Source organism: Petaurus breviceps, unplaced genomic scaffold (genome assembly GCF_028583685.1).
Source record: "Petaurus breviceps papuanus isolate PSGF00001 unplaced genomic scaffold, PetGlider_PUasm1.0 180, whole genome shotgun sequence".
Lineage (NCBI taxonomy): Eukaryota > Metazoa > Chordata > Mammalia > Diprotodontia > Petauridae > Petaurus > Petaurus breviceps.
This window is the reverse complement of record NW_027185782.1, coordinates 3,557,000-3,570,274: the sequence shown is the minus strand read 5'-3', so window position 1 is coordinate 3,570,274 and position 13,275 is coordinate 3,557,000. Positions and strand designations below refer to the sequence as shown.

Here is a 13,275-nt window from a genome sequence, read left to right as displayed (position 1 = left end):
TTCTTTCTTTCTTTCTTTCTTTCTTTCTTTCTTTCTTTCTTTCTTTCCCCTTCCTAGCATTTGGATAAATTAGTTGGACAGAGCCCTTGTCTCAGTCTTTCAGAGGTAGCAATACATGACAACATTTGTTTTATTTAAACTGGCTGTGTGATATTGGGGAAGTAACTTAACATTATTAGTACCTTAGGAAACTCTTAAGAGTTTAAATTTAGTCTTCTGGGAATTCAATATATCAATGAAATCTCAAGTCCAGTCTCAAATTCTTTTGAGGTGTTACCCTCCTGGGACAAAAGTCCATGGGTTTTTCCCTCAATTTGACCAAATAAAATAGAAATTTATTGTGTGGGGGGGAGGAAGAAAAGAAAGGGGGAGCAGGAGAGGGAGAGAGATTTATAATCCTTCATAGTTGTATCATCAGATGAACTTCCTGTCTCTCACTGCCCCCATCTTTTCCTATATATATAAAAATTGCTATTTATAGGGACAGTCAGGTGGCTCAGTGAGTAAGAGCACCGGCTCCAGTGTCAGGACAACCTGAGGATCAAATCTGGGCTCAGATACTCAGCACCACACCCAGAAATAACTGGCTGTGTAACCTTGAGCAAGTTACTTAACCCCGATTGCTTTAAAAAAATTGTTATTTATGGTTCTGATTATTCACAGTAAGAACAAAATAAATGTTATTGAAGTAAATCCCTTCTTTCAAGTATTCTAAACCCTTACCAGATAGGATGTCCATAGATGTACAATGAAGATACTGCATGTGATGGCTATTCATGTCCTTTCTAGTTCTGATATTCCCTTTCCTTTTATATCTGTTACAGATATTAGGAGAGGACAGGGAACAAAGGACCTGGAGCACCAAGTACTGTATTAATTTTTTAAAAAATCCAGTTTGTTGTTGAATTGGGAAAATGGCCCCATCTATCAAAATTAACCATTAATTGAAACTATTATGGAGTTTGGTCCCTCTATTCCCCTTGCCCCTGCCTTTCTTATTGCTATAGAAGACATTATCCTCCCAGTCACATAAACTCTCAATCTAGGGGTCACCCTGGATTCCTCCACATCCATGCTGTGCCAAGGTCTGTCAATCTTACCTTTGTGAAATCTCTCTAATATCCCTTCTCTCCTCTGAGACTGCCACCATTAGTGCAAACCCTCATCACCTCAGGCCCTGATGACAGAAATAGTCTGTTGGTGGATCTGCCTACCTCAAATCTCCTCCCCACTTTGATCAATTTTCCATTCAGCCACTAAAATTATTTTCCTGAAACACAGGTACAATCATGTCATACACCTATTGAATAAACTCCAGTGACTTCCTATTGCCTCTAGCAACAAATATAAAATTCTCTATTTGTCATTCAAAGCCCTTCATAACCTAGCCCCCTCCTATTTTTCCAGTCTTCTTACACTTTGTCAAACACATACTCCTCCATCCAGTGACACTAATCTTCTAGCAGTTCCACAAACAAGACATTGCATCTCTCAACTGGAACTGAGATATGCCTGTAACTCATACCCTCCTCTATTCTGACTACTGACCTGTTTGGCTTCTTTTGAGTTCCAACTAAAATCCCATGGTCTGTTGTTTAGTCATTTTCAGTTGTGTCTGACTCATCCTGACCCCTTTGGGGATTTTCTTGGCAAAGATACTTGAATCATTCACCTTTTCCTTCTCCAGCTCATTTTACAGATGAGGAAACTGAGGCAAACAGGGTTAAGGACTTGCCCAAGGTCACACAGCTAATAAGGGTCTGAGGACAGATTTCAATTCAGGAAGATGTGTCTTCTGACTCCAGGCCTGGCACTCTATCCATTTGGCCCTAATCTTCTTAATTCTAGAGCCTTTTGTCTTTTAATTATCTTCTATTTATGCTGTATATAGCTTACTTTGTATATATTTGCTTGTGTGTTGTCTCCACCATTAGATGGTCAACTTCTTGAAAGCAGGAACTGGCATTTGCCTCTTCCTGGATCCCTAGAGCTTAACAGAGTGCTTGGCACACAGTAGGCACTTAATAAATGTTTATTGATTGATCTTTTAAAAATGCCTTTCTCTCTCATCCATTATCATCCTCTTATCCATAATAAGTAGGAGTCTTATTCATTCTTTAATTCTCCTTTTGTGCACAGATAGATAAAAATTATTCTGATTGCCTTTCCTATGAGAAGGCATGTATTATTCTTTTCCCTCGTATCAATAATTTTTCACCAGACTGAACTCTGGATTTCATCATGTCACAGAAATCTCTTCATTCTGGAAGACCACTTCAGTCCTGGAATTTATACATGCAAAAGATATGGATTAATTAAAATGATATTTTAAAAGTGTTACCACAATACCTAGCACACAATAGGTGTTTAGTAAATGTTTGTTCCCTTTCTTTCCCCATGCCTCCAGCTCCCACTCTCTGATTGTATGGCTCCTACCAGAACATCCATCAAAGGAGGACCCTCTAGCCTACCATCTCATCAATTTTCATCAACTTCTCCATCATGCTCCTGGGCAAGGAATCCCTCACTCTTTTTAGACTTCCTTGTCTATACTATCTCCTTCTCTTAGAATGTAACTCTGTGAGAACACAGACTTTCTTGTTGCTCCTGTTTGTATTCTCAGATCTTAACACAATGCTTTTGCACATAGTAAATGGTTAATAAATGCTTGTTAACAATTGACTGACTTCCTTTGAAGTCATGTGGTATTTTGTATCTTGTGTTGTTTATTGCATTCTTCCTAAATTCTAGCTATTTGAATATTTGTCTTATGCCCCTGGTAAATTATAACTCTCTTGAGTGCAAGAACCATGACCTATTTTTCTTTGCATTCTACCATAATGCCTATCATAGTTCCTTGTACATAGGTGCTCAGAAAATACTGTATTGATCCAAACATACACCACTGTTTTTGACCAAACCTAAGTCCAACCTATAACAGATGCTGTTTTTTGGTGTGTAGTTATGTATTTATTTATTTTCAAAGACTGTCAAGAGACAGTCTAATGTGGTGGAAAGTGAAGGATTTGTGGTCAGAGGACCTAGGTCTCTCTCAGTTGTGTCAGCTATTTACTATCTTTAGGACCTTAAGCATTTTTCTCTTTGGTAAAATGAGGGTGTTGCATTCAAGTATCTCAAAGGTCCCCTCTATCCATGAATCTATGATCTCGTTTTAGTGATATCTTTTTGTCTATTGATGGATTAACAGGTGTTTAGATGTATTCATGTCTTCATTACTGTTGAGGGCAAAGTTAGTAATTCACATCTTGGCCTAAGAGGAATGTAATTTGTCTTTGACTTGCTTGTTGGTGTGTGTGTGAGGAACTTGTCTTCTAGGTGATTTAAATTAGTTCACATTAATTAGGGAAAGGATGTGGTCAAAAACAATTCTGGGTCACTTGGATTTACTGTAGTTTTGTTGATTTTCATATTGCCTTCTCAATGTGTTGCAGTTATAAAAATAACTCTAGATTCTTGCTTTCATGAGGAAAATAAAGTAGGTTACCTGCCATGTTGGTGTGGCCTTAGGAAGCCCTCTACCCTTTTCCACAGCCTTTCCTTTCTATTTCATAGACAAAGAATTTTAAAGCTAAAAGTTACTTTAGGGGTGACTATGTGGTTCAGTGAATAAAGCACCAGTCCTGGAGTCAGGAGAACCTAAGTTCAAATCCTGCCTCAGACATTTAACACTTACTGGCTATATGATTTTGGGCAAGTCACTTAATTCCAATTGCCCCTCCAAAAAAGCAAAAATAAAAAAAAATAAAGTTACTTCCAACACCATTACAATGTATACCTAAACAAGAATCCCTTCTAAAACAATCAATTTTGTAATTGTTCTTTAAAAAAAAACTCTCAATTTGGTCATCGATTTTTTTATACTCAACATGAAGTAGTTTTAGTCTCTGATACTTAACATGTGATTAAACTTTCTAATCCTTATTTTCCATATCTGTGAAATGGAGAGAATACTATCTGTTCTACCTGTCTAAAAGACTTTTTTTAAGAAAGAAAGAAGAAAAAAAAGAATGTGCTTTGTAAACCTTAAAATACTATGTAAATGTGTTAGCATTACTATTGCTCTCATTAGAAATGAAATGTGATTAACACTCTTTTGCTTCTCAATGTTGTTTATTGGAGACGAATTGAAGAGATAACTAAGGAGTTTAGGGTGCTTGATTTATATTTCTTTGAGCTAAGATTACTGTAAATATGAACAAGATACATGTTATATGGAATATATGTTTTTCAGCACACATTGTCCTGTAGGAGTATGATTCTAGTCAAGAATCTTCAAGAAAGGAAGCTTTGCTTCTATTTAAATACTTGTCTACATCAATTTATTTGGCAATTATGTGTATTAAACTATAAAACAGAATAGTATATTATACGGGTTTGCTTATTCAAGAAAATCTACATCATGTTTTCCAGTTTAATCTCATCAAGGACAAAGAAGAGTGCAATTTAATGGATTCTTTAGGCCGTTTGCTTTGGACAGAGATTTACAGGATTCAAAAAGGTGCTCCAGTGCTGGCAAAAGTCAGTGGATTGATGGCTGGTGTGAGAATGCCTTACCATAAGAGATAAATAGAAATGAGATGGATTGGATGACCAATTATTAGGGATTTCCCCCTTACTGGAGTTCTGGAAACAAGGACTTGGATGCCCAGTTGTTGGAGATGCTATAGTCAGAATTCTTGTTCGGGTATGTGTTGAACTAAGATGGACTTTGAAATCTTTCTTAACACTGAGACTTTGAATTTATGAAAATGAGAACAGCCTGAAACGGGATTTTTTTTCTTTTTGTAATGACAAAACAACTTCCTGCTATACCTCCCCCCCCCCCCCCCTTCGCTTCTTCTATTTGATTTGAACGTCAGTGAGCCATAGGAAGGGGATGTAGCTCAGTGGTAGAGCGCATGCTTCGCATGTATGAGGCCCCGGGTTCGATCCCCGGCATCTCCAAAGTGAAGTAGCATTTTTCTCTTCACTTTCTTAAATGTGTAACTCTACATTGTTTACAAACTGACCTACTAGTAAGGAATAAAATTCCAGAAACTTCCAACCTGTGCTTATAAAGCGGATAAATTTCATCTTAGAGCTGGTGACACGAAGAAAAATATGACAGGTGAGCGAGTCCATCTAAACTAGAGAGTTCCCTGAGAAGGACAAGTATAAGATGCGTTTTATACAATTCTATGCAAAAAGCATTACTGGAGCACCTTTTTGGTTATATGGCATTTTGCCAGGGCACTGGGGATGGAAGACCAAAACCTCAAAAGTCCCAGCCTTCAAGGATCAGAGCCTTATGAGCGGACACAAATACAATTTAATTTCAAGGAGAGAGTGCTACCACTAGGAAGAGTGGGAAAGGTCTTGATATATAAATTGTCATCTGCTCTGTCTTTAAAGAAATTTTGCTGGGCAAACGTGAAGAGGGAGTGCATTCCAGTTTAAAGATACTGCAAAATTTTCTTTGTGCCCAGGCTCTGGTGCCAGCACAAGAGCAGAACTGGAAAGTGATCTAACTCCAGGATGCAAGCTCCATAATTATTTTCTATGACTTTTGTATCATGTTTATCAAGCACAATGTTCATAGCAGGCATTTAAGAAATGGTCGTTGAATGAATGAATAAATGATCCAGGGTGATACTGAGATTGGGAAAAAAGATACAGGACTGAAGGATCCACTTTCTGAGTCAAGGTTAAGCACACTAGTGAATGAACGTCTTTCATGACTAAGAATAATAACTTCTCTGGTGCTTACGCTCTATTATAACAGAGTGAAGGACTGAATATAAAGTTATCTGCAAATCTTATTATTTTTGGTAAGACAGATGGCAGGCTTGCTAGCTCCCTTGTTCCTTTTTTCTTTCTTTCTGGCATTCACTGAAAATCCCCTTGGTTGAAAATTCACTAGACTTTAAATTCCTCAGGGGCAGAAATCTTGTCGTATCCACTTTGATAGCTCTAGTTGTAGCCTTTCCCCATATTCAGCACTCTGTGGATATTTTTTAAACAAGTGGAGAGAGAAAGATTTTTTTACTTGCATAGTAAATGTTTACTAGCATAAGAAAGATTTCCTAATTTACTAGCTTATGAAAGATTTCCTAATTCTGGATTCATTGTTCTCTCAAACTCTCTAATTGCCCCTTTCTGAGTCCAGTTCCTTCTCAGGCTGCTTTTTGGGGTCTCTTACATGTAAATTGTGTTCAAATTTAAATAAATTGCTGATATCCTAATATAAATATTTATAAAAGAGAGAAGTGTAATGGAAAGATTTAAAGCTTTTGTACATCACTTTAATAACTGGGTTATCATTGTTTTATGAAAAGGCCACTTAAAGTCAAGTTATGGAGCATTTATTAAGCACCTAACATGTGCTGGTCACTGTGTAGTCAATGGGGATAGTAGGGTCAAAGGAACTCAGTTTAATGGGACTGACAACATGCAAACAAGTATGCACAAAAACTGGTATATACAGAGAATAAATTGGAGATAATCAACATAGTGAAGTCACTAGGATTAACAAGAATCAGGAAAGACTTCTTGTAGAAGGTAGGATTTTAGGTGGGACTTAAAGGAAGGGATGGCATGAAATGTGGCATGAAAAGTGAGAGAAATCCAGTTATTGGGAAAAGCTGATGAGAGTAGGAAGATGGGGTGTCTTGTGGGAAACACTGAAAGTAGGTCAGTGTCATTGTAGTTGAGCAAGGTTCTAGATGACTGAAGGGGGCTATTTTCAATTGTCCTGATTCTCTATATTGTCATTGAACCCAGAAGGCTTCAGAAAAGAGGGTGAAGCTGGTGATTTTGCACAGCCTTCCATTACTTACATCCAATTCATGGCATCATCTTTCTGATGCCTTGGTCCCCTTTGAGAACAAAGGTCAAACAAGGAATGAATGAATCAGATGACTGGAAGGGTAAAGTGGGCCAGTTTATGAAGGGCTTAGAATACCACAGGACTTTATATAAATACAAACAGAAGAGCCTGTTAAAAATCACAAAATCTTGAATATAATAGGGAGTTACTGGACTTTCTTGAAAAGGAGGTTGACATAGTCAGATCTGAATTTTGGGAAGATCACTTTGACAGCTTATTGGAGGATTGACTTGAGTGTGGAGAGACATGAGTCAGGGAGACCAACAAGAAGGCTACTGTAATGGACCAGGCACGATGTGAGAAAAGCCTGTATCAGAGTGGCAGCAGAGTCAGAGAGAAAGTATAATATTTGAAATAAATTACATAAGTAAAATCGACTTGGCAACAGCTTGGATGGGGGTGTGTGAAATTGAGTGAGGAGTCACAGAGGACACCTCACTTATGAACTTGGGTAACCAGGAGGATTGTGGTGTTCTGCACAGTAATAGGAAAAATGAGAGGGGAAAGGGTTCAGGGAGACGAGTTCAATTTTGGACATATTAAGTTTAGGATATCTTGATTGCAATTAACTATCCCTAATAATATATTTGCAACTTCTCTGTACTTTAGTAGATGACTTAATGTTTCTTAGATTCCATTTCTAGGATTTTGTGAGTCCTGAGAAATGTGAAAGGAGGTGGGGGAAGTAGAGGGAGGTGGAGTTGGAGACTGAGGTTTGGGGAAATAGGTGGAATGAGGGAAGAGTCAGAGAGGAGAGGAAAGCCCATTTCGAGTGGGCAAAATAGCAAGAGCAGTGTTTTAGGAAATTCTGGCTGATCTGGCCACAGGAAAGGAAGGTCAAACTGGAAAGAATAGATAGATTGCCTTCCGTTAGGGCAGCAACATCTTAATATTTAAATTTTGTATCTGCTCCCGTAGCTCCTTACTGTGCTCAGTATATAGCGAGTACTTAGTATATAATTGCTGTTGAGAATTAGGCAAGATTGTTTAAGTCTGAATGTTTGAGGCTTCATAGTTTGAAAAATCAGGCGTCCTTGGGAGTTCTTATTGTGGGGACTGACATACTTCGTTAAATTAGGAGATAGGAGAGCATAATTTCCGAGGTAAAGAGCATGACTTCCTCTGATAAATGCATGGGATGGGGTTACTAGCGTAGGAGTTCAGTTGTCTGTAGTAGCCCCAAGGTGAGCTTGGTGGCCAACAAATAAGAGTGCCGGGCCTGAAGTCAGGAAGACTTCACTTAGGCAAGTTACTTAACCTTGTTTGCTTTGGTTTCCTCCTTTTTCAAATGAGCTGGAGAAAGAAATGGCAAATGACTCCAATATATTTGCCAAGAAAACCCCAAAATGGATCTTGAAGAGTCGGACACTAGTGAAAGGACCACCTAATCACACTAACTGAGTAGCCTTTTTATTAGACTAGGGAGCTGCCACACTTAATCACCTTTAAAGTATTTAATCTCCCGAACAGGAACACGCGATGTTTACAAAACTCGACGAGGATGGGATTCGAACCCACGCGTGCAGAGCACAATGGATTAGCAGTCCATCGCCTTAACCACTCGGCCACCTCGTCACTGAAAAAAATTCTTAGATCAGTTTTTCTTTCAATAGTTATTGAGGTGATTTTAAAAAAAAAAACATTTGTATGTAACTTCAGGATATTTATGTATCTGTATCAGAATGTATACATATAGTTTACATAAGATAACGTTCTTGTTTATTTTAAAGAATCGGCAAAAGATTTTGGAAACACGTTTGTAAAATTATTGTTCTCCAATCGTACATATATTTGCAAGGTCTTTTTTGAGGCTGTCTCCCTCACATCTGGTGCTTTCTCCCTCAGTTTGAATTAAAACTATTGTTTTTCCTGCCTTCTACCCATGAACAAAAATTTCAGGTCGTCAAGCCAACAAGCATATTCAGCACCGACTATTTGCCGGGCATTCTGCTTCGGCACTGAGGATAGAAAGGCAAAAGCTGCACCTATTACCAAGGTGCTTATAATCTAATGGGAGAGAGATCGTGTAAATAACTACGCATAAAACAAGATACGTGCAGAATCTTCTCGGAGGGAAGGACGAGCAGTCTATCATTAAGAAAAAGGAAATCTGCATCAGTACGAATCTCCAAAATTTCTGACTATATTCATAAAATTCATAAAAGGAAGATAAGTTATTGGATCTGGAAAGGCAAAGCAGGAACACAGAAGAAACTGGTAGCTCTGGTGAAGGAGTGGGGACAGTGGATAATGTGTTAGATATAGAGGGGGTAAGACGTTATTTTCCAAACTTTTTGTTTTCCTTTAGGGATTTGGGTAATAGGAAGATTCTCATGACTCCGGCTAGTGACCATCGAGTATCTGATACGGTCATGGAAGGTCTGAAGTGGCTCTGCAGGCTGCCTGCCCTGGGCTATGCTTACAAATGAGAGACTATAAAAGGGTTTAACGTGTGTTGGATCTGGTACGAGTGATGTAGGGGAGGAAGGGGGAAAGTGGGTTTTGGAGGAAGGAGGGAGTTGCTCAGAACATCCCAAGTCAATTGATTGCTTACTCCCTTCCCTCCTCCCCTCCCGAGCTGATAAAATTAGAGAAGGTACAGGAGGGGCAGGTAACTGAGATAAAGGGCTGAAGGGATCTTGAAACACAATCCAAAGAAAACCTACTTTTTGTGAGGTGTGAAAAAGCTCTTAGGCGTAGTTTGACTAAATTAAATAGATAATACTTATTGACTGACAGAAGGAATGGCAACCTCTGGTTTTAGAATTAAAATATAGACTTTAGGTAAGTTAAGTGACCTAAACAGCAATCATGCATTTTTTGGGAAAAAATGTATATAAGATCAATCATATGTAGATTAGTCAATTAGTGCTCCCAAACCTTTTAGACCTGATAGCGAAGTGAAACTTTAATGGTAAGTGCCTTCAGAAACAAGGTTTTTTTTTTTTTTCTCCTTGCAGTGGAGAAAAATGCAAACTCAAATTGTATCATTGCTAAAGATTCCTCATTTGACCATCATATAAAATGCTAATACTTGTTTCAATGCACTGATTGCTGGCATAAGCCAGAAACTCTAAATGCCTGAAAGAACCTAAAGGGATCATTGTATCATTTATATTCACTGTATTCTCATTGTTCATTTGACATCTGGCTGATTATGCCACGTTCAAGCCTCCCCACAATAAATCCTCCTAAAATATTAGTTTTGTGTTTGGTTTTGTTTTCATTGTGTGTGTGTGTGTGATACTACATACTTTTGGTACACTTATCTATTTATTTAGCATTTGATGCTAACCATTGTGGAATTTACCCTTCTAACTTAGAATGGGGCAGGGCACTTGCATAAGGACAGGGGTCAGGGGGTAGATGCTGATCTATCAAAGGAAAGTAAGAAAGATTGGTCAAACAGGTAGAAGGAGAATTAGAAGGGAACAGTGTTGGAAATCAATTAAATAGAATGTATAAAAGAAGAGATTATTAGTTTCAAATGATATAAGCCTATTAGGAAAACTAAGAAAAAAGCCACTAGATTTGGCACATCAGAGATCATTGAGAGCAATTTCAGTTGATGTGAACAGAACTAGATGGTAAAAGGTTGGGAAGTAAATGGCAAGTGAGGAAATAGAGATATAGTCAAAGTGTAAACTGTTTCTAGGAGGTTGCCTATAAAAAGGAACTAAGTTATTGGATGACAATTGGAATGAATGGGATGGTTGAAGCTATTCATTCATACTTGTGAACAGTCTGTGGAGATTAAAAAAGCAAGCTGCCAGCAGAGAGGAGGGGTTGGATCAAGGGCAAAACTAGTAGTTTGGATTTGGCAAGGAAGTGGATCTTTTTTTTTTTTTAAGACAAGAGTAAAGGAGGTGAGAAGTAGATGATGAAGAGGAATTTTAATGTGTGGAGTTAAAGGAGAAGATAGAGCTCAAAGTAGATGAATTCACATTTTCCAGTAGAAAGACTAAAAATAAAATGTCCTGCACTCAGGGAGCTTATGTTGTATTTATAGGGGCAAATATAGAGTAGTTTTGGAATCCATTGAACACTAATGACTGGGAGGGATGAAGAAGGGCTTTCTGGAAGAAGTTACATCAGAGCTGAAACTTGAAGCTGAGGCAGAGGTGAGCATGGATGTTGTTCTAGGCATAGGGTGGCATGAGGAAGGGCAAAAAATGGGGGAAATGTAGCATGGCAAATTAGGAAACCTCTAGAAGGTCCATTTGGCAGGAACACATAATTTGTTATGGGGAGGTTTTCAGTGCCAAGCTGAGGAATTTCTATTGTATCCAAAAGACAGTACCTCAACTCCATTCTTGCCCTCAGATTGTTTTCAGGCTTAATATCTCTAGTTTCTTTAACTAATCGTCTTGTAATATGGTTTTCAGAATAATCGCCAAAAGGTTTCTCTCTTTTGCATTGGTTCAATCTTTTTCAAGATTTGTATTTAATTTTCCCCCAATTATATGTAAAGACAATTTTTAGCATTCAAGATGTTGAGTTCCAATTTTTTCTCCTTCCTTCCCCTCTCCTCTTCCTAAAATGGCAAGCAATTTGATATAGGTTATATATGTGCAATCATATAAAACATATTTCCATATTAGTCACAGTTGTGAAAGAAAAAAACATGAAAAAACAAAGTGAAAAAAGTATGCTTTGATCTGTATTCAGAGTCCACCAGTTCTTTATCTGGATATAAATAGCATTTCCCATCATAAGTCCTTTGTAATTGTCTTAGATCATTGTGTTGCTGAGAAAAGCTAAGTCATTCATAGTTGATCATCACACAATATTGCTGTAACTGAGTACAATGTTTTCTTGGTTCTGCTCATTTCACTTTGCATCCATTTGTACAAATCTTTCCAGGTTTGCCTGAAATCTGCCTGCTCATCATTTCTTATTGTGCAATAGTATTCCATCATATTCATATACCACAACTTGTTTAGCCATTCCTCAACTGATGGGCATCCTCTCAATTTTCAATATTTTGCCACCATGAAAAGAGCTGCTATAAATATTTTCACACATGTAGGTCCTTTTTCCTTTTTTATGATCTCTTTGGGATACAGACCTAGTGGTATTCCTGGATCAAAAGGTATGTCCAATTTGGTTGCCTTTTGGGCGTAGTTCTAAATTGTTCTCCAGAATGGTTGGATCAGTTTACAACTCCACAAACAGTGCATTAGTGTCCCAATTTTCCCACATGTGCTCCAACATAATTTTCTCTTTTTGTCATATTAATCAATCTTATAGATGTGAGGTAATACCTTGGAGTGGTTTTAATTTACATTTCTCTAAACAAACTATTTAGAGCACTTCTTCTTTGACTATAGATAGCTTTGTTTTCTTCACCTGAAAATTTCCTGTTCATATCCTTTGACCATTTATCAACTGGGAAATGGCTTGTATTTTTATATATTTGAGAAAGCAATCCCCCAGGCTCACAACTTATGTGTCATCCTCAACTCCTTACTACCTTTTACCCTCTCATCTAATGTGTTGAAGGCCTGTTGATTTCACCTCCACATCTCTCATCTATGCCTCCATTCTCTTCTCTGATATTGCTACTATTGTAGTACAAAGGTTTATCACCTCACAACTGAAATATTGTAATAGCTCGAGGGTGGGTCTGCCAGTCACAAGTCTTTTCCCACTCCAATCCATTCTCCATTTAGCCCCCAAAGTGCTTTTTTTTCTAAAGGACAGGTCTGACCAAACCATGACCCTACTGAAACTCCTGTGCTTCCCTATCACCTTTAGGATCAAATACAAAATCTTCTGTTCAAAGTTATTCATAATCTAGTCCCTTCCCTAATGCTAGAGTTTTTAAGTACCTTATTCCTTGCCACATACTTTTCAATCCAGTGACATTGGCCTCCCTGCAGTTCCATGGACAGAACACTACATCTTTACATTTCATCAGAATGTCAACCAGACTTGGAAGCCTTCCTTCCTCATCTCTGCCTATTATCTTCCCTGGCTTCCTTCAAGTTTCAATTAAAATCCTACCTTCTACAAAAATCCTTTTTCATTTCTTTTTAATTCTAGTGCATCTGCTAATTATTTCCTATTTATCCTGTATAAAACTGGTTTGTCCACATGTTTGCATGTTGTCTGCCCCATTAAACTGTAAAGCTCTTTGAGGACAGGGACTGTCTTTTGCTGTTTTTTAATTGCCCGGTACTTAATACATGCTTATGGACTGACCATACTGAACATCTGATTCAGGATGAGTATCATATGTATGATCAATCATTTCCTGTCTGGAAAAATATACTAAAATTTCATATGTGGGTGGAGAGGGAAAGGGAGAGAAGGACAGGAAAGAGGGAATGAGTGGAGGGGGAGAGAGAGAGAGACAGAGAGAGAGAGACAGAGAGAGAGAGACAGAG

The 13,275-nt window shown here is 38.0% G+C and overlaps 2 non-coding genes across 2 annotated transcripts; one reads left to right on the top strand and one right to left on the bottom strand.

The window, feature by feature from the left end:
* The first annotated feature begins 4,893 nt into the window (after positions 1-4,893).
* TRNAA-CGC (transfer RNA alanine (anticodon CGC)) lies at positions 4,894-4,965 on the top strand. The gene has a single exon. It is a non-coding gene; the product is annotated as a tRNA-Ala (tRNA).
* Positions 4,966-8,379: 3,414 nt separating this feature from the next.
* On the bottom strand, positions 8,380-8,461 carry TRNAS-GCU (transfer RNA serine (anticodon GCU)). The gene has a single exon. It is a non-coding gene; the product is annotated as a tRNA-Ser (tRNA).
* Positions 8,462-13,275: the final 4,814 nt, after the last annotated feature.